The sequence below is a fragment of the Takifugu rubripes genome, chromosome 1, assembly GCF_901000725.2.
Source record: "Takifugu rubripes chromosome 1, fTakRub1.2, whole genome shotgun sequence".
NCBI lineage: Eukaryota > Metazoa > Chordata > Actinopteri > Tetraodontiformes > Tetraodontidae > Takifugu > Takifugu rubripes.
The window spans coordinates 244,137-261,636 of record NC_042285.1 but is presented as its reverse complement, the minus strand read 5'-3'; the positions used below and the strand labels follow the sequence as shown (position 1 = coordinate 261,636).

The following is a 17,500-nucleotide window of genomic DNA, read 5'->3' as shown; positions in this document are numbered from 1 at the left end:
AAGTGTGTTGTATGTATGTGTGTGTGTGTCCTTTTCTTGATTCTCTTGTTCTCTTTGCTGTTTTTATCCTTTGTGAGGCACTTTGTGCTACCTAGTGTATGAAAAGTGCCATATAAATAAAGATTGAGATTGAGATTGAAGGAACCATAAAAACTGCAGCTGTCAATCAACGCACTGGGAAGACCTGGGGACGTTTGACCTCCAAAATATACATAGATAGATTATACACAGTGTCCTTTAGGTTCTACCTACTGTCCACTTTTTGCGCTACTGTGAATACGTATATGTGCATATGCACAAATAATAAGTGCGCGCGCGTGCGTGTCACTCTTTGACGTCTGCACAATGAAAACAAACCGGCTACTAGCTTTAGCATTAGCTTGACCTTCCGGACATTGTGGTGGTGAATGGCGGCTCATCGGTGTGTAAACCAACGTATCTCATCAACAATAACCGCCACGAAGTCGAGACATTTGTAGTGAGTGCAAACAGCAGTCAAACACAATTTTGTGGACACATTCGTACTTACTTTCGGTTTGTTCCGTGGCTCTCGGCCGCTGTAGGTGTGTTACTGCCCGAGCTGGAGCACTTGTTCCAAATCTGCACTGAGCATGCGCAGTCGGGCCGCCATCTTGAACATCTGCGTCACATCGCTGATACAAACTTAGGACACTTTCCGGATTGTGTTGTTTTTGTGTGTCATTGGCATGACTGCTCTTGATAAAGTATATATGACTACTCTGCATTTACGGTATGACTTGTCAGTTCAGAAATGAAGAAACCTTTTGGATAAGAGGTGAAGTGTCTTCGAAAAACTAACAAAAGTGGAATTCTCTTAAACCAACGCGGATGACGAACATTCACCGCCACACGTCACTACCCGCGCTGCAGCGCCCGGGTTTCATTGCGCATGCGCATGAGCAATGAAACCCGGGTTAGGGTTGGAGTTAGGGTTAGCATTAGGGTTAGGGTTAGCATTAGGGTTAGGGTTGGAGTTAGTGTTAGGGTTAGAGTTAGGGTTAGGGTTAGCATTAGGGTTAGGGTTAGGGTTGGAGTTAGGGTTAGGGTTAGGGTTAGAGTTAGGGTTAGGGTTAGGGTTAGCATTAGGGTTAGGGTTGGAGTTAGGGTTAGGGTTAGGGTTAGCATTAGGGTTAGGGTTGGAGTTAGGGTTAGTGTAGTAACTTGCAGGAGGCTTCTTCTTACTGAAGAATTTATTTTATTTCGGGAACTCGAACAGGTAGCATTGATTTCGGTCAGCACACAGGTATAACCAACTTCCGCTCTAGTTTCTTCTACACAAGAAATTTCCCGAACAGTAAACAACACGTTGTCCCACCTAGTGGCCTGGAAGGCATTTAACATCAATAAACAGGTTTACCACAGTTAGCATTAGGGTTAGGGTGAGCGTTAGGGTTAGGGTTAGGGTTGGAGTTAGGGTTAGGGTTAGCATTAGGGTTAGGGTGAGCATTAGGGTTAGGGTTGGAGTTAGGGTTAGCATTAGGGTTAGGGTGAGCATTAGGGTTAGGGTTGGGAGTTAGGGTTAGCATTAGGGTTAGGGTTGGAGTTAGGGTTAGCATTAGGGTTAGGGTTAGCATTAGGGTTAGGGTTAGGGTTGGAGTTAGGGTTAGCATTAGGGTTAGGGTTAGGGTTGGAGTTAGGGTTAGGGTTGGAGTTAGGGTTGGGTTAGGGTTAGGGTTGGGTTAGCATTAGGGTTAGGGTTAGGGTTGGAGTTAGGGTTAGGGTTAGGGTTGGAGTTAGGGTTAGCATTAGGGTTAGGGTTAGGGTTGGGTTAGGGTTAGGGTTGGGTTAGCATTAGGGTTAGGGTTGGAGTTAGGGTTAGCATTAGGGTTAGGGTTGGAGTTAGGGTTAGCATTAGGGTTAGAGTTCGAGTTCGAGTTATCATTAGGGTTAGCATTAGGGTTAGGGTTAGCATTAGGGTTAGGGTTGGAGTTAGGGTTTAGCATTAGCATTCGGGTTAGCATTAGCATTAGGGTTGGAGTTAGGGTTAGCATTAGCATTCGGGTTAGCATTAGGGTTAACATTAGGGTTAGGGTTGGAGTTAGGGTTAGGGTTGGAGTTAGGGTTAGCATTAGCATTCGGGTTAACGTTAGCATTAGGGTTAGCATTAGGGTTAGCATTAGAGTTAGGGTTGGAGTTAGGGTTAGAGGTCTAATGTGAATGTGTGTGTGTCTGTGTGTGAGTGAGTGTGAGAATGAGTGAGAGAGTGTGAGATTGAGTGAGTGTGTAAGTGACTGAGTTCCTTAAACACACACGCGCACTTACGCGCACACACGCGCACACGTGCGCACTTACGCGCACATAAGCGGACATGTGCGCACACTCGAACATAATGTTTTTTAACGTAATATTTGGAAAGGTCTAATGTGCATGTGTGAGTGTCTGTGTGTGAGTGAGTGTGAGATTGAGTGAGTGTGTAAGTGAATGAGTTCCTAAAGCACACACGCGCACTTACGCGCACACACGCGCACACGTGCGCACTTACGCGCACATTCGCGCACACTCGAACGTAATGTTTTTTAACGTAATATTAAGAAAGGTCTAATGTGCATGTGTGAGTGTCTGTGTGTGAGTGAGTGTGAGAATGAGTGAGAGAGGGTTAGGGTTAGGGTTAGCATTAGGGTTAGGGTTAGCATTAGGGTTAGAGTTAGGGTTAGGGTTGGAGTTAGAGTTAGGGTTAGCATTAGGGTTAGGGTTAGCATTAGGGTTAGGGTTAGCATTAGGGTTAGGGTTAGAGGTCTAATGTACATGTGTGTGTGTGAGTGTGAGATTGAGTGAGTGTGTAAGTGACTGAGTTCCTTAAACACACACGCGCACTTACGCGCGCACGCGCGCACACACGCGCACGTGCACGCATAGTTGCACGTAATGTTTTTTAACGTAATATTAAGAAAGGTCTAATGTGCATGTGTGAGTGTCTGTGTGTGAGTGAGTGTGAGAATGAGTGAGAGAGGGTTGGGTTAGCATTAGGGTTAGCATTAGGGTTAGGGTTAGCATTAGGGTTAGGGTTGGGTTAGGGTTAGCATTAGGGTTAGGGTTGGAGTTAGGGTTAGCATTAGGGTTAGGGTTAGCATTAGGGTTAGGGTTGGAGTTAGGGTTAGCATTAGGGTTAGAGTTCGAGTTCGAGTTATCATTAGGGTTAGGGTTAGCATTAGGGTTAGCATTAGCATTAGGGTTAGGGTTGGAGTTAGGGTTAGCATTAGCATTCGGGTTAGCATTAGCATTAGGGTTAACATTAGGGTTAGGGTTGGAGTTAGGGTTAGGGTTGGAGTTAGGGTTAGCATTAGCATTCGGTTTAGCGTTAGCATTAGGGTTAGAGTTAGGGTTAGAGTTAGAGTTAGGGTTGGAGTTAGAGTTATCATTAGGGTTAGGGTTAGCATTAGGGTTAGCATTAGGGTTAGAGTTAGAGTTAGGGTTAGGGTTAGCATTAGGGTTAGGGTTAGCATTAGGGTTAGGGTTGGAGTTAGGGTTAGCATTAGCATTCGGGTTAGCATTAGCATTAGGGTTGGAGTTAGGGTTAGGGTTGGAGTTAGGGTTAGCATTAGCATTCGGGTTAGCATTAGCATTAGGGTTAACATTAGGGTTAGGGTTGGAGTTAGGGTTAGGGTTGGAGTTAGGGTTAGCATTAGCATTCGGGTTAACGTTAGCATTAGGGTTAGCATTAGGGTTAGCATTAGAGTTAGGGTTGGAGTTAGGGTTAGAGGTCTAATGTGAATGTGTGTGTGTCTGTGTGTGAGTGAGTGTGAGAATGAGTGAGAGAGTGTGAGATTGAGTGAGTGTGTAAGTGACTGAGTTCCTTAAATACACACGCGCACTTACGCGCACACACGCGCACACGTGCGCACTTACGCGCACATAAGCGGACATGTGCGCACACTCGAACATAATGTTTTTTAACGTAATATTTGGAAAGGTCTAATGTGCATGTGTGAGTGTCTGTGTGTGAGTGAGTGTGTAAGTGAATGAGTTCCTAAAGCACACACATTAGCATTAGGGTTAGGGTTAGGGTTAGCATTAGGGTTAGGGTTAGCATTAGGGTTAGAGTTAGGGTTAGCATTAGGGTTAGGGTTGGGTTAGGGTTAGGGTTAGGGTTGGGTTAGGGTTAGGGTTGGGTTAGCATTAGGGTTAGGGTTAGGGTTGGAGTTAGGGTTAGGGTTAGGGTTAGGGTTAGGGTTGGGTTAGGGTTAGGGTTGGGTTAGCATTAGGGTTAGGGTTGGAGTTAGGGTTAGCATTAGGGTTAGGGTTGGGTTAGGGTTAGGGTTGGAGTTAGGGTTAGCATTAGGGTTAGAGTTCGAGTTCGAGTTATCATTAGGGTTAGCATTAGGGTTAGGGTTAGCATTAGGGTTAGGGTTGGAGTTAGGGTTAGCATTAGCATTCGGGTTAGCATTAGCATTAGGGTTGGAGTTAGGGTTAGGGTTGGAGTTAGGGTTAGCATTAGCATTCGGGTTAGCATTAGGGTTAACATTAGGGTTAGGGTTGGAGTTAGGGTTAGGGTTGGAGTTAGGGTTAGCATTAGCATTCGGGTTAACGTTAGCATTAGGGTTAGCATTAGGGTTAGCATTAGAGTTAGGGTTGGAGTTAGGGTTAGAGGTCTAATGTGAATGTGTGTGTGTCTGTGTGTGAGTGAGTGTGAGAATGAGTGAGAGAGTGTGAGATTGAGTGAGTGTGTAAGTGACTGAGTTCCTTAAACACACACGCGCACTTACGCGCACACACGCGCACACGTGCGCACTTACGCGCACATAAGCGGACATGTGCGCACACTCGAACATAATGTTTTTTAACGTAATATTTGGAAAGGTCTAATGTGCATGTGTGAGTGTCTGTGTGTGAGTGAGTGTGAGATTGAGTGAGAGAGGGTTAGGGTTAGGGTTAGCATTAGGGTTAGGGTTAGCATTAGGGTTAGAGTTAGGGTTAGGGTTGGAGTTAGAGTTAGGGTTAGCATTAGGGTTAGGGTTAGCATTAGGGTTAGGGTTAGCATTAGGGTTAGGGTTAGAGGTCTAATGTACATGTGTGTGTGTGAGTGTGAGATTGAGTGAGTGTGTAAGTGACTGAGTTCCTTAAACACACACGCGCACTTACGCGCGCACGCGCGCACACACGCGCACGTGCACGCATAGTTGCACGTAATGTTTTTTAACGTAATATTAAGAAAGGTCTAATGTGCATGTGTGAGTGTCTGTGTGTGAGTGAGTGTGAGAATGAGTGAGAGAGGGTTGGGGTTAGCATTAGGGTTAGGGTTAGGGTTAGCATTAGGGTTAGGGTTGGAGTTAGGGTTAGCATTAGGGTTAGGGTTAGCATTAGGGTTAGGGTTAGCATTAGGGTTAGGGTTGGGTTAGGGTTAGCATTAGGGTTAGGGTTGGAGTTAGGGTTAGCATTAGGGTTAGGGTTAGCATTAGGGTTAGGGTTGGAGTTAGGGTTAGCATTAGGGTTAGAGTTCGAGTTCGAGTTATCATTAGGGTTAGGGTTAGCATTAGGGTTAGGGTTAGCATTAGGGTTAGCATTAGCATTAGGGTTAGGGTTGGAGTTAGGGTTAGCATTAGCATTCGGGTTAGCATTAGCATTAGGGTTAACATTAGGGTTAGGGTTGGAGTTAGGGTTAGGGTTGGAGTTAGGGTTAGCATTAGCATTCGGGTTAGCGTTAGCATTAAGGTTAGAGTTAGGGTTAGGGTTGGAGTTAGAGTTATCATTAGGGTTAGGGTTAGCATTAGGGTTAGCATTAGGGTTAGAGTTAGAGTTAGGGTTAGGGTTAGCATTAGGGTTAGAGTTAGAGTTAGGGTTAGCATTAGGGTTAGGGTTAGCATTAGGGTTAGAGTTAGAGTTAGGGTTAGGGTTAGCATTAGGGTTAGCATTAGGGTTAGAGTTAGAGTTAGGGTTAGGGTTAGCATTAGGGTTAGAGTTAGAGTTAGGGTTAGCATTAGGGTTAGCATTAGGGTTAGAGTTAGAGTTAGGGTTGGAGTTAGAGTTATCATTAGGGTTAGGGTTAGCATTAGGGTTAGCATTAGGGTTAGAGTTAGAGTTAGGGTTAGGGTTAGCATTAGGGTTAGAGTTAGAGTTAGGGTTAGGGTTAGCATTAGGTTAAAGTAAGGTTAGGCTTTCCGGGGAAAGCAATGCACTGTCCATCAAGGGGGTCCCAGGCAGAGACTCCCACCATCAAAGTTATTCACCACCCTAAGGTGGTGGGGTTCCAAAAATTAGGCACTCTGGCCTTAGCTGTGATCAGCAGCAACGTTTCGGCCTTTGTTGGCCTTCCTCAGGCTAGCTGATCAAAAAAATTGTTATTATGTTGGCCTTTTTTGGCCTCAACACAAGATAGTCCCTCGCTTTATCCCTTCTTCCACCTCCTTTTCTTTCCATGTTGTTGTCCCTTCTGTAACCACTTTCCATTTGACTTGCTCCACCGCTCCTTCCCCTTTTATACTCCCCTCGCTTTTTTGCGTTAATTTTTTACTTTCTATTTAAGTGTCCCCTCCCTTCCTTCTTATCTTGCCTTTTGTATTTCCCCTCCATTTCTTTTTGAATTTGTGCTTCCCTCTTCTTTTAGGGTTAAGCTTAGGGTTAGGGTTAGGGGTTGAGGTTAGGGTTGGAGATCAATGGGTTAGGGTTAGGGTTGGAGTTAGGGTTAGCATTAGGGTTAGGGTGAGCATTAGGGTTAGGGTTAGGGTTGGAGTTAGGGTTAGCATTAGGGTTAGGGTTGGAGTTAGGGTTAGCATTAGGGTTAGGGTGAGCATTAGGGTTAGGGTTAGGGTTGGAGTTAGGGTTAGGGTTGGAGTTAGGGTTAGGGGGTTAGGGTTAGGGTTAGGGTTAGGGTTGGGTTAGGGTTAGGGTTAGGGTTAGGGTTTGGGTTAGGGTTAGGGTTGGGTTAGCATTAGGGTTAGGGTTAGGGTTGGAGTTAGGGTTAGGGTTAGGGTTAGGGTTGGAGTTAGGGTTAGCATTAGGGTTAGGGTTAGGGTTAGGGTTGGGTTAGGGTTAGGGTTGGGTTAGCATTAGGGTTAGGGTTGGAGTTAGGGTTAGCATTAGGGTTAGGGTTAGGGTTGGGTTACGGTTAGGGTTGGAGTTAGGGTTAGCATTAGGGTTAGAGTTCGAGTTATCATTAGGGTTAGGGTTAGCATTAGGGTTAGGGTTAGCATTAGGGTTAGGGTTGGAGTTAGGGTTAGCATTAGCATTCGGGTTAGCATTAGCATTAGGGTTGGAGTTAGGGTTAGGGTTGGAGTTAGGGTTAGCATTAGCATTCGGGTTAGCATTAGCATTAGGGTTAACATTAGGGTTAGGGTTGGAGTTAGGGTTAGGGTTGGAGTTAGGGTTAGCATTAGCATTCGGGTTAACGTTAGCATTAGGGTTAGCATTAGGGTTAGCATTAGAGTTAGGGTTGGAGTTAGGGTTAGAGGTCTAATGTGAATGTGTGTGTGTCTGTGTGTGAGTGAGTGTGAGAATGAGTGAGAGAGTGTGAGATTGAGTGAGTGTGTAAGTGACTGAGTTCCTTAAATACACACGCGCACTTACGCGCACACACGCGCACACGTGCGCACTTACGCGCACATAAGCGGACATGTGCGCACACTCGAACATAATGTTTTTTAACGTAATATTTGGAAAGGTCTAATGTGCATGTGTGAGTGTCTGTGAGATTGAGTGAGTGTGTAAGTGAATGAGTTCCTAAAGCACACACATTAGCATTAGGGTTAGGGTTAGCATTAGGGTTAGAGTTAGGGTTAGGGTTGGAGTTAGAGTTAGGGTTATCATTAGGGTTAGGGTTAGCATTAGGGTTAGGGTTAGCATTAGGGTTAGGGTTAGGGTTGGAGTTAGGGTTAGCATTAGGGTTAGGGTTAGGGTTGGAGTTAGGGTTAGCATTAGGGTTAGGGTTAGCATTAGGGTTAGGGTTATCATTAGGGTTAGGGTTAGCATTAGGGTTAGGGTTAGCATTAGGGTTAGGGTTAGGGTTGGAGTTAGGGTTAGCATTAGGGTTAGGGTTAGGGTTGGAGTTAGGGTTAGCATTAGGGTTAGGGTTATCATTAGGGTTAGGGTTAGCATTAGGGTTAGGGTTAGCATTAGGGTTAGGGTTGGAGTTAGGGTTAGCATTAGGGTTAGGGTTAGCATTAGGGTTAGAGTTAGGGTTAGGGTTGGAGTTAGGGTTAGCATTAGGGTTAGGGTTAGCATTAGGGTTAGCGTTAGCATTAGGGTTAGGGTTAGAGTTAGGGTTAGGGTTGGAGTTAGAGTTATCATTAGGGTTAGGGTTAGCATTAGGGTTAGCATTAGGGTTAGAGTTAGAGTTAGGGTTAGGGTTAGCATTAGGGTTAGAGTTAGAGTTAGCATTAGGGTTAGGGTTAGCATTAGGGTTAGAGTTAGAGTTAGGGTTACCGTTAGCATTAGGGTTAGCATTAGGGTTAGAGTTAGAGTTAGGGTTAGCATTAGGGTTAGCATTAGGGTTAGAGTTAGAGTTAGGGTTAGGGTTAGCATTAGGGTTAGGGTTAGCATTAGGGTTAGAGTTAGAGTTAGGGTTACCGTTAGCATTAGGGTTAGGGTTAGCATTAGGGTTAGAGTTAGGGTTACCGTTAGCATTAGGGTTAGGGTTGGAGTTAGGGTTAGAGGTCTAATGTACATGTGTGAGTGTCTGTGTGTGAGTGAGTGTGAGAATGAGTGAGAGAGGGTTGGGTTAGGGTTAGCATTAGCATTAGGGTTAGGGTTAGGGTTAGGGTTAGAGTTAGAGTTAGGGTTAGGGTTAGGGTTAGAGGAGGGTTAGGGTTAGGGTTAGGGTTAGGGTTGGGTTAGGGTTAGGGTTAGGGTTAGAGGAGGGTTAGGGTTAGAGGAAGGTTAGGGTTAGGGTTAGGGTTGGGTTAGGGTTAGGGTTAGCATTAGGGTTAGGGTTAGGGTTGGGTTAGGGTTAGGGTTAGGGTTGGGTTAGCATTAGGGTTAGGGTTAGGGTTGGAGTTAGGGTTAGCATTAGGGTTAGGGTTAGGGTTGGGTTAGGGTTAGGGTTGGAGTTAGGGTTAGCATTAGGGTTAGGGTTAGGGTTGGGTTAGGGTTAGGGTTGGAGTTAGGGTTAGCATTAGGGTTAGAGTTCGAGTTCGAGTTATCATTAGGGTTAGGGTTAGCATTAGGGTTAGGGTTAGAAGAGGGTTAGGGTTAGAGGAGGGTTAGATGGTTAGAGGAGGGTTAGATGGTTAGAGGAGGGTTAGATGGTTAGAGGAGGGTTAGGGGTTAGAGGAGACTGAGGGGTTAGAGGAGTGTTAGGGTTAGAGGAGGGTTAGATGGTTAGAGGAGGGTTAGATGGTTAGAGGAGTGTTAGGGTTAGAGGAGGGTTAGGGTTAGAGGAGGGTTAGGGTTAGAGGAGGGTTAGATGGTTAGAGGAGGGTTAGATGGTTAGAGGAGTGTTGTGTGAGTGAGTGTGAGAATGAGTGAGAGAGGGTTGGGTTAGGGTTAGCATTAGCATTAGGGTTAGGGTTAGGGTTAGGGTTAGAGTTAGAGTTAGGGTTAGGGTTAGGGTTAGAGGAGGGTTAGGGTTAGGGTTAGGGTTAGGGTTGGGTTAGGGTTAGGGTTAGGGTTAGAGGAGGGTTAGGGTTAGAGGAAGGTTAGGGTTAGGGTTAGGGTTGGGTTAGGGTTAGCATTAGGGTTAGGGTTAGGGTTAGGGTTGGGTTAGGGTTAGGGTTAGGGTTGGGTTAGCATTAGGGTTAGGGTTAGGGTTGGAGTTAGGGTTAGCATTAGGGTTAGGGTTAGGGTTGGGTTAGGGTTAGGGTTGGAGTTAGGGTTAGCATTAGGGTTAGGGTTAGGGTTGGGTTAGGGTTAGGGTTGGAGTTAGGGTTAGCATTAGGGTTAGAGTTCGAGTTCGAGTTATCATTAGGGTTAGGGTTAGCATTAGGGTTAGGGTTAGAAGAGGGTTAGGGTTAGAGGAGGGTTAGATGGTTAGAGGAGGGTTAGATGGTTAGAGGAGGGTTAGATGGTTAGAGGAGGGTTAGGGGTTAGAGGAGACTGAGGGGTTAGAGGAGTGTTAGGGTTAGAGGAGGGTTAGGGTTAGAGGAGGGTTAGGGTTAGAGGAGGGTTAGATGGTTAGAGGAGTGTTAGGGTTAGAGGAGGGTTAGGGTTAGAGGAGGGTTAGGGTTAGAGGAGGGTTAGATGGTTAGAGGAGTGTTAGGGTTAGAGGAGGGTTAGGGTGAGTGTGTAAGTGACTGAGTCCTTAAACAGACACGCGCACTTACGCGCACACACGCGCACACGTGCGCACTTACGCGCACATAAGCGCACATTCGCGCACACTCGAACGTAATGTTTTTTTTAACGTAATATTTTGAAAGGTCTAATGTGCATGTGTGAGTGTCTGTGTGTGAGTGAGTGTGAGATTGAGTGAGTGTGTAAGTAACTAAGTTCTGCAAGCACACACGCGCACTTACGCGCACATAAGCGCACATGCGCGCATAGTTGCACGTAATGTTTTTTAACGTAATATTAAGAAAGGTCTAATGTGCATGTGTGTGTGTCTGTGTGTGAGTGAGTGTGAGAATGAGCTTACCTACCTACGGCACCACCACCTGGACAAACTTCATTATGGCGCTTCCCGATCTGCGTCACGCGTAAAAGGAACCGGAACCGGAAGCCGTTCCATCGTCCAATTTACTATTTCTTGGAAGGGAGTTGGAGAATAATTTATGTTAGTTAGAGATATGACTAACAAAAAGGTTACAATGTGTTAGAATACTTGTTCGCTCTTATAGGTTTGTAAAGTATTGTTATTCCTTTATGTTGTTTTATGTTTGCGTGACTGCTCTTTGTGAAATGTATGACTGTCCATTCGCTTTTTCCTCAATTAAAAAAAAGCCAATAAACAAGCGCAAGTATTTCACGTTCTGAGTAGCTTTGTATGCTGGAAAAATATTTTTTGGCAAATCGGGTAGGCACTGATGTGTAGTTTTCTTCCGTTTTCATTTTAAGAAAAATGCACCAAAATCAGGTCGAAACGTTTATTCCCCTCAACAGCGGTCGTACAGCAGAGGAAAAACGTGAGCATCCCCAAGGGAATGTGTCTCATCTTTATTTTATTAAGGTTTATTCCTCCAGAGATAAGAAAACGGGCGAGTGATTAGGAAGACAGCCACTGGTAAAAGAGTCAGGCGCATTAAAGAACTGGGTTTTCTAAATGCATTTTTCCAGATACACAATTATACAAAACAGATACTTAATGTAGCTGAGGAGGAAAAACACACTGCGGATCGGATGGTGACAAAATCCATAAATGGGCAGCAGAAATGGTCCGGTTGATGCGCCTTGTGATGGGCCACGCACACATCCCGCACGAGGATCAGCTGCACCTCAGCCCGGCCTGGTTTGGACCTCGACGGTGGCGAGATTGGCTTCATGAAAAATGTGACTTGTCTTTGGCATCAACCATCTAGGCCCTTCATCACTGAAACAGCGACCAAACCATGACAGGATATTGCACATTTTGACTTTTTTATTCTGTAGAATTTGTATTATAACTATAACAATTTCCCAAAGTATTTGAAACAATTCAATTCGCTTGAACAAAAAAGACATTTATACGATTGTATTAACACCATAACGATAAAAGCGTTTTAATCAGTCATGGGTACTTTTACATCTTTTACATCTAACCCTAACCATAACCCTTTTCCCCTTCGAGTTAACAAATAATCAATTTAGAAGAACAACAATAATTGGTTGACATGAGAACAAGGTAGTTTACATGTGCTGATAAGCAGTTGAGCCATTTATTATTATTATTATTATTATTATTATTATTATTATTTCGATATAGATTTCGATATAGATTGTATTCCTCCGGGGAGTCCCGGGTCTACCCGGGACAGAGAGGAAGCGTGAGGGAGGACTAACCAATGTCCACCCACTCGCCTGCAGCCTCCGTGGACCGTGGACCTCCGTGGACCTCCGTGGACCGTGGACCTGCATTTGGCACGTCCATGGTGCAGAGCTAACCCGAACCCTCCACCATGGAGGCTCACCATATCAACCTTGACGCTGGTTGCCCAGAAGAATGAGGAACGTTTTATTTTGAAGGCGCTTACCGGATGTACACTGGGTCTCTTTCCCACGTGACCTCCGACAGCTCGTCGCCTCGCCTCCCGCTGCACTTTCACCGTCGGCCAGCGTCCACTCGCGGGGTTTGCGCGACTCTCGGGCACCATCCATCCTACATTTGTGGGGTTTGAGCGCGCCCGAAACTTCTGCGGACGATTTAGTCTCCAGCGCGGCATTGGAAAGTAGCGAAGGGACCCGGGAGGAGGCCTCGACGTCTCCTGATTGTGAGCGCTGAATGGGACCGACGGCGGGACTGGCTGTCAGGTAGGAGGCCGGCTAGCTGCTGTCACCCCGCCGGAGCATGCTGGGTGGCCCCCGCGGTGAGCGCTCAGCGAGGTTCCCCAGCGACCGGGGCTTGTTCCTGTCACCCAGCAGGAAGGGTTCTTATGAAGAAAGGAATTAAAGTGCGCTTTTGTGAACCGGTGGGCTGCTGCTGTGTTCGTTCAGAACCGGCTGTCCTTGTTAGCTTCCCTCCCGGCAACGAGACCAAAAAGCTTCTTTTTGTTCCAAGACGTTGATGATGGCTTCTTTAATCAAGGAAATTGTGAGCAGAAAGAAAAGACGATACCAGGAAGACGGCTTTGACCTGGACCTGACCTGTATCCTCTAAAGTTCCTCCTGTTTAGCGCGACGTGCTAATGTTAGCGTGTCAGGCGTCCTGCTGAGCCCAGCGAACCCTGGAGCTGGACCGGACCGACGGCGTTACCATGGGAGGTTCGGTGAAGGAGAGCCTGCAAGTCCTGCTGGAGCTCGGCTCGGCTCGGTTCGGCCTCGTATTGAAATGTTTCTGCAACTTCAGGGACATCTGTGGGTTAGGGTTTAGTTTGAGACTTAGAGGAGGGTTTGGGTTTAAGGTTAGGATTAGGGTTAGAGGATGGTTAGGGGGTTAGAGGGTTAGGGTTAGGGTTAGAGGAGGGTTTGGGTTTAAGGTTAGGATTAGGGTTAGAGGGTTAGGGGGTTAGGGTTAGAGGAGGGTTTGGGTTTAAGGTTAGGGTTTAAGGTTAGGATTAGGGTTAGAGGGTTAGGGGGTTAGGGGTCAGGGTTAGAAGAGGGTTAGGGGTTAGAGGGGGGTTAGAGGGTTAGAGGAGGGTTAGGGTTAGAGGGGGGTTAGGGTCAGGGTTAGAAGAGGGTTAGGGGGTCAGGGTTAGAAGAGGGTTAGGGGTTAGAGGAGGGTTGGAGGGTTAGGGTTGGAGGAGACTGAGGGTTAGAGGAGGGTTAGAGGGTTCGAGGAGGGTTAGGGGTTAGAGGGTTCGAGGAGGGTTAGGGGTTAGAGGGTTAGGGGGGTTAGGGGTTAGAGGAGGGTTGGAGGAGACTGAGGGTTAGGGGTTAGAGGGTTCGAGGAGGGTTAGGGGGTCAGGGTTAGAGGAGTGTTAGGGTTAGAGGAGGGTTAGGGTCAGGGTTAGAAGAGGGTTAGGGGGTCAGGGTTAGAAGAGGGTTAGAGGAGGGTTAGGGGTTAGAGGAGGGTTAGGGTTAGAGGAGGGTTAGGGGGTCAGGGTTAGAAGAGGGTTAGGGGTTAGAGGAGGGTTAGGGGGTCAGGGTTAGAAGAGGGTTAGGGGTTAGAGGAGGGTTAGGGGGTCAGGGTTAGAAGAGGGTTAGGGGTTAGAGGAGGGTTAGAGGAGGGTTAGGGGTTAGAGGAGGGTTAGGGTTAGAGGAGGGTTAGGGCGGCTCATGTTTGCAGTACCGCTGACTTTTGGAAGCACCAAGATAATTAAGTCTTTAAAATAACCCCCAAACCCTCTAAGCCAGCAGTTGATACCTGGCGACACGTTTAACGCAGGTGCTCTAAAATATGAAGTTAGTTACTAGCAGCTCCTCACCATCCATGAGAGAGGGTTAGGGTTAGTATTAATGACTAGCAGCTCCTCACCATCCATGAGAGAGGGTTAGGGTTAGTATTAATGACTAGCAGCTCCTCACCATCCATGAGAGAGGGTTAGGGTTAGTATTAATGACTAGCAGCTCCTCAGCCTCCCTGGCAAGGTCTATTCAGGGGTACTGGAGAGGAGGGTCCGCCGGATAGTCGAACCTCGGATTCAGGAGGAGCAATGTGGTTTTCGTCCTGGGCGTGGAACAGTGGACCAGCTCTACACCCTCAGCAGGGTCTTCGAGGGTACATGGGAGTTTGCCCAACCAGTCCACATGTGTTTTGTGGACTTGGAGAAAGCATTCGACCGTGTCCCCCGGGGGGTCCTGTGGGGGGTCCTCCGAGAGTATGGGGTGTCGGGCCCGTTGATACGGGCTGTCCGCTCCCTGTACGATCGGTGCCAGAGTTTGGTCCGAATTGCTGGCAGTAAGTCGAACTCGTTTCCGGTGAGGGTTGGCCTCCGCCAGGGCTGCCCTTTGTCACCGATTCTGTTCATAATTTTTATGGACAGAATTTCTAGGTGCAGTCATGGTGTTGAGGGGATCCGGTTTGGTGACCTCAGGATCGCGTCTCTGCTTTTTGCGGATGATGTGGTCCTGTTGGCTTCATCGGCCCGTGACCTCCAACTATCACTGGATCGGTTCGCCGCCGCCTGTGAAGCGGCTGGGATGAGAATCAGCACCTCCAAATCCGAGGCCATGGTTCTCAACCGGAAAAAGGTGGAGTGCCTTCTCCGGGTAAAGGAGGAGATCCTGCCCCAAGTGGAGGAGTTTAAGTACCTCGGGGTCTTGTTCACGAGTGGGGGAAGAATGGAGCGGGAGATCGACAGGCGGATCGGTGCGGCGTCCGCAGTAATGCGGACTCTGCACCGGTCCGTTGTGGTGAAGAGAGAGCTGAGCCGAAAGGCGAAGCTCTCGATTTACCGGTCGATCTTCGTTCCTACCCTCACCTATGGTCATGAGCTTTGGGTCATGACCGAAAGAACAAGATCCCGGGTACAAGCGGCTGAAATGAGCTTCCTCCGTAGGGTGGCTGGGCTCTCCCTTAGAGATAGGGTGAGAAGCTCTGCCATCCGGGAGGAGCTCGGAGTAGAGTCGCTGCTCCTCCGCGTTGAGAGGAGCCAGATGGGGTGGCTTGGGCATCTAGTCAGGATGCCCCCTGGACGCCTCCCTGGTGAGGTGTTCAGGGCATGTCCCTCCGGTAAGAGACCCCCGGGGAGACCCAGGACACGTTGGAGAGACTATGTCTCTCGACTGGCCTGGGAACGCCTGGGGATCCCTCCGGATGAGCTAGAGGAAGTAGCTGGGGAGAGGGAAGTCTGGGATTCTCTCCTTAGGCTGCTGCCCCCGCGACCCGACCCCGGATAAGCGGCAGAGAATGGATGGATGGATGGATGGACTAGCAGCTCCTCACCATCCATGAGAGAGGGTTAGTATTAATGACTAGCAGCTCCTCACCATCCATGAGAGAGGGTTAGTATTAATGACTAGCAGCTCCTCACCATCCATGAGAGAGGGTTAGGGTTAGTGACTAGCAGCTCCTCACCATCCATGAGAGAGGGTTAGGGTTAGTGACTAGCAGCTCCTCACCATCCATGAGAGAGGGTTAGTATTAATGACTAGCAGCTCCTCACCATCCATGAGAGAGGGTTAGGGTTAGTATTAATGACTAGCAGCTCCTCACCATCCATGAGAGAGGGTTAGGGTTAGTGACTAGCAGCTCCTCACCATCCATGAGAGAGGGTTAGGGTTAGTGACTAGCAGCTCCTCACCATCCATGAGAGAGGGTTAGTATTAATGACTAGCAGCTCTTCACCATCCATGAGAGAGGGTTAGGGTTAGTGACTAGCAGCTCCTCACCATCCATGAGAGAGGGTTAGTATTAATGACTAGCAGCTCCTCACCATCCATGAGAGAGGGTTAGGGTTAGTGACTAGCAGCTCCTCACCATCCATGAGAGAGGGTTAGGGTTAGTGACTAGCAGCTCCTCACCATCCATGAGAGAGGGTTAGGGTTAGTGACTAGCAGCTCCTCACCATCCATGAGAGAGGGTTAGGGTTAATGACTAGCAGCTCCTCACCATCCATGAGAGAGGGTTAGTATTAATGACTAGCAGCTCCTCACCATCCATGAGAGAGGGTTAGGGTTAGTGACTAGCAGCTCCTCACCATCCATGAGAGAGGGTTAGGGTTAGTGACTAGCAGCTCCTCACCATCCATGAGAGAGGGTTAGGGTTAGTATTAATGACTAGCAACTCCTCACCATCCATGAGAGAGGGTTAGGGTTAGTGACTAGCAGCTCCTCACCATCCATGAGAGAGGGTTAGGGTTAGTGACTAGCAGCTCCTCACCATCCCTGAGAGAGGGTTAGGGTTAATGACTAGCAGCTCCTCACCATCCATGAGAGAGGGTTAGGGTTAGTGACTAGCAGCTCCTCACCATCCATGAGAGAGGGTTATGGTTAGTATTAATGACTAGCAACTCCTCACCATCCATGATAGAGGGTTATGGGAAGACCCGAGCTGGGCTCCAACCTGCGACCTTGAGGTGATCATTGGTGTGTTCGTGCACACCAATGATCACCTCATTGGTGTGTTCGTGCACACCAATGATCACCTCATTGGTGTGTGTGTCCGTGCACGACTGTCCTGGCAGCTTCAGTCCCTCTGATTCCTGCTAGTTTTATCAGGTGGTCTTTGGTAGTGAGCCCAGACCAGTCTAACCCTAACTAACATGGCCGCTGTCATCGTCCATGAGAAGGTGAGTTTATGGTCCTTAAAATAGAATCAGACATTTACCCCAACATCATCGCCATGGGATTTCCTGCCGACCGCCTGGAAGGAGTCTACAGGAACAACATTGATGACGTTGTGAGGTGACAATTCCCTTTTTATATTATTCACTAAGATTTTCAGTCGTGCTGACATGAGGAAGAGGATGAAGGTCCCCTTCTCTGATGACAGTAAGAGGATGGCGTCCCACTCCGCTCTGGGACCGCTGGGATGTCTGTTCACCTGGAACAGCCAATCAGGAGCCGGTTTAGTGACCAGTCTCTTGCTCAGGGACTCAGCCAATCAGGAGCCGGTTTAGTGACCAGTCTCTTGCTCAGGGACTCAGCCAATCAGGAGCCGGGATATTGACCAGTCTCTTGCTCAGGGACTCGGCCAATCAGGAGCCGGTTTAGTGACTAGTCTCTTGCTCAGGGACTCGGCCAATCAGGAGCCGGTTTAGTGACCAGTCTCTTGCTCAGGGACTCAGCCAATCAGGAGCCGGGATATTGACCAGTCTCTTGCTCAGGGACTCGGCCAATCAGGAGCCGGTTTATTGACCAGTCTCTTGCTCAGGGACTCGGCCAATCAGGAGCCGGGATATTGACCAGTCTCTTGCTCAGGGACTCGGCCAATCAGGAGCCGGGATATTGACCAGTCTCTTGCTCAGGGACAGTGGGGGCAGTGAGCTGACCCATCAGCAGGTGTCTTCATGGGCGCTGGCAGCTCAGTAGCAGAGGGGGCTCGGTTCCAGCCCCAGTGCAGACCAGGTGTGGAAGGTGTTCTGGTAGTAGGGGGCGGGGC

At 48.0% G+C, this 17,500-nt stretch overlaps 1 protein-coding gene across 1 annotated transcript in view; it reads right to left on the bottom strand.

Moving 5' to 3' along the window:
* The window catches only part of atad1b (ATPase family AAA domain containing 1b), an 11,081-nt gene extending 10,417 nt beyond the window's left edge, over positions 1 to 664 (bottom strand). Inside the window, exon 1 of the mRNA XM_029845379.1 lies at positions 530 to 664. The gene's annotated coding sequence lies outside the window, so the exon portion shown is untranslated. The remainder of the gene's footprint in view (positions 1 to 529) is intronic.
* Positions 665 to 17,500: the final 16,836 nt, after the last annotated feature.